We start from the raw sequence: 3,386 nt of genomic DNA, 5'->3' as shown, positions 1-3,386 counted from the left end.
GTTGTCGTCTCCCCTGTCTAATCACAACCTAGGCTTTCCAGAGTGTTGTTTCATCTTCTTCCTAACAATCCGAGAAGATACCAGTTACATATTCATCATATTAAAGTCCTCATTAAATTCATTACCTACGATCTACTTTCAATTCGAGTTTCACTCCTGCAAGTTAGTGGAACTGCTACTATAAAAAAGGTAAGCTTTCTTACTTTGAGAAACATCTCCTCATTCCATTTAAACAAACCTGTATAGTAATTTTCTGAGGAATGGCTGACGCAACAATCTTTCTTTCTGATTCGAAGACCATGATGCTCCTCCACCGTTCAAGTGTGGTTGCTCCGTTTCTAAGAGGCCAGGAACGTCCGACGCGGTGGGAGTGGATATGCTCCTACTCAATTCACAGGTAAGTTGTGTTCCTCTGTCTTGCGTTCATAGCTAAAATATTTTTCTGGTCATATATTTTAATAAAGTTTCCATTGTGTTGAATCCATATTACCAAGCTTTCATGTTTAGGTTTTTGTTTTACATATATTTTGAATAAGACAATTTAAAACCGCTTGTTGATTGTTCTGTCTAATTCACATATGTTCAGGCGATCATGATGTCGGGGCACCGTGAATGTCAACCGTAAAACATTGAGAGAGTACATGTCGTCTAAGGGCCATATACCAAAAGCGTAAGGCATTGTTTTAAAAAGTTGGTTGAGTCCACCAAAACTCTCGCATCAGCATGTATGTATAGACCATGTTTCCTGTTAGTTTTTTTGAATTCAATATTAAAGTTTAATAAGCTCACTCTGTTGAAAATCAAGGCTCAAGAAATGCTGAAGAACAATGAGATTACCAACCCGGTTGCTACCATGAATTTAGATTTGGGTTGAGGTACGTGTTCTCTACCATTTGCAAATGCATTACATAATCTTCTCAAAGTCTTTAACTTTCTAAAGCTTTTTTGTACTTCCAACAGGCCACAGCTTGGATTGGTTTCCTCTCATATTCATCATCAAATTGCTTTCTGCAGTCTCCAAGTAAGCTATGTTACGCTATGTTACTTTTACTTGAAAAGTTTCAATCGTTTGTATCAGTAAAAATTTACTAAGTTGAATCTTTTGTTTACAGGTCAAATATTCCTAAGAGGAAGAAGATATACAGCCGTAAAAAAAGAACCAAGCATTGGATATCGACGAGCCAAACGCCACCATCCTCACCATTAAAACAATATAAACTATAGCTTCAGGAGACCGGAAAGGTTGTGTGACTTTTACTTATATATTTACATCATTGGTTTTTGGTTTCAATTAAGATGGTTACTCAAATGGAGGAAGTCTCTTTTGCAGGTGGTTTCTATTTACCTTTTTGGGCTCTAAAGACTTATTACAGTTATTAGTTTTTGCTGAAGAAGATGAGCAGAGTTGTTCTTAAACTCATGTTTATAGCGTTAAACTCACTTCAAGCACTGAAATTCATTCATCCATCGCCATTCGCTTCACCTTTCTTGCGAAGTTCATTGAAATTACCACCCCACCTACTACAATTTTCACAGAGCTCTTTAGGTTCCAAAACTTCGGACATCTGACGTCATTGGCAAAGACAAATACTCAGTTTCCAGGTGAGTCTAAAATCTTTCATTTATCCATCATCACCAGTGTTCTGCAATAAAACTAAGCGATTTCTAACTTTCTCTTCGCAGACATCAGCCTCATCAAGACAACCTTCAATGACGATGCCCAGACAACTCCCTTATAGCCATTTATTTTCCTTCGAGGAAGGTTCACAATCTTTTGCTACTGTGGCATAATCCAGGTGCTTCGAAATTATATGATTATATTTTCAATGCGACTGCTTGATTCTATGATTTCTTTCATTTTGGAATAACAAACCTTCTTAGTCAGTGTTAGATTTGAAAGCCCGATCACTTTTTTTTGTTTGGTTTTGTGTTCATAAGTTGAAAACCGTAAGAACTACGCTTCAAATGATTCAAAACCAGAAACAAGTGACAAAGATGAATTAAGTAACATCAACGGGTCAGAGCGAGAACGATAAGAACAATCAGCGGACGACAGAAAGTAAAACCAGGAAGAAACCAAGACTCTAGATTCAGCAAAGCTTGAAAAGAGATTACAGATCAACACTCAAGTCCTGATTTTGGTTTACAAGGTCATCAACAGCACGCTAATCCCATGACATCTGTAAGGAAGATACAAGGAGACCAGAAAGCCTCAAGAGGAACAATCACTCACTAGATGAATCAAGAGCACAAAGTTGTAGAGATATTCTTAAGTAACGACATGATTATCGTCCATCAATGTCTGCTTTCAGTTACTCCTCTTTCACAATTTTCTTAATTTATGTAAGAATGAATAGCTATACAAATATATTCTCTTATAAATAATTGAAATCCAAGAATAAAAAAAAAAATGTTTATTAGAGGTTTAATCAGTTGTGAAATTAACAAATATTTTAATTAAAATTAATTAAGTATGATAAAAATGATTAGATCATAATTCTTCTCTGTTTCAGATAAATATTTTTTTTTGGAAAAAACCAGTTAAACAAGAAAAATCTGCTATATTTACATAGATATATTTAATATTTTATATAAAAGAATACAAAGATCCACAAGTTGAAGTTGAACACAATTAATATATTTACATATCTTTGACAAACATTTTATTTTCTAAAATGCCACGGAAAATATCTAAAACTTCTATAATTTTTATTAAAATATAAAATATATATTAGATAGTCACATTTAAAAATATTATTAAAATTACTTAAAATAAATAATATTAGAAAATTTCCAAAGCTGTGTCCCTCTATTTTATTTTTAGTCGTTTTTCAATTTATTTGTTCAATATTATGCAAAAATATTCATAATATTAATATATTAAAATAAACTGATAAAATAATTTATATCATATAACCTAAAGATAAAGGAAAACATGTTAGGATCTTCTGTAAATTAATTACTTAAGTAATTTAAATCTGTTACTTAATTATATTAAGTGAATAAAATCTATAGTCTTATATATTCATATAGAAACCAAAAATTACTTTCCATATGCTTTCATAATTTTTTTTAACACAAAATATGTTTGCATAGGTTTCTTTAACAAATTCATTACCTTTTTGCAATTTTAAAAATTAATTAAAAATTGATTGACTCAATTATTAACATATCCCCATGAGCAAACTCCAGTGTACTAATCCGTTCAACATATCAGAAATCAATAATATAATGAGGGAGTTTCTCTCCTCCTGAGGTGACACGTCAGCACTTTTTAAAGGGGCCGAATTTATTTTCGTATAAACTTACGCCGCCCTGGCTATAACAACTAAAGTCTATTTGGCCCAGTGGTATAACCCGCTTATAGTAAAGCTTGAGTGTACGGG

The 3,386-nt window shown here is 32.8% G+C and overlaps 2 long non-coding RNA genes across 2 annotated transcripts; both read left to right on the top strand.

Annotated features, from left to right (window-relative positions):
• Nucleotides 1-669, top strand: LOC106326492. Its single transcript, XR_001267249.1, has 3 exons — nucleotides 1-189; nucleotides 297-397; nucleotides 587-669. It is a non-coding gene; the product is annotated as an uncharacterized LOC106326492 (long non-coding RNA).
• A 133-nt stretch (nucleotides 670-802) lies between these two features.
• On the top strand, nucleotides 803-2,306 carry LOC106326491. The gene is made up of 5 exons (XR_001267248.1): nucleotides 803-875; nucleotides 961-1,021; nucleotides 1,113-1,242; nucleotides 1,331-1,602; nucleotides 1,684-2,306. It is a non-coding gene; the product is annotated as an uncharacterized LOC106326491 (long non-coding RNA).
• Nucleotides 2,307-3,386: the final 1,080 nt, after the last annotated feature.

This window comes from Brassica oleracea, chromosome C2 (assembly GCF_000695525.1).
Source record: "Brassica oleracea var. oleracea cultivar TO1000 chromosome C2, BOL, whole genome shotgun sequence".
In the NCBI taxonomy this organism is placed as follows: Eukaryota; Viridiplantae; Streptophyta; class Magnoliopsida; order Brassicales; family Brassicaceae; genus Brassica; species Brassica oleracea.
The sequence above is the reverse complement of the archived record's forward strand: the minus strand, read 5'-3'. Positions and strand labels throughout refer to the sequence as shown.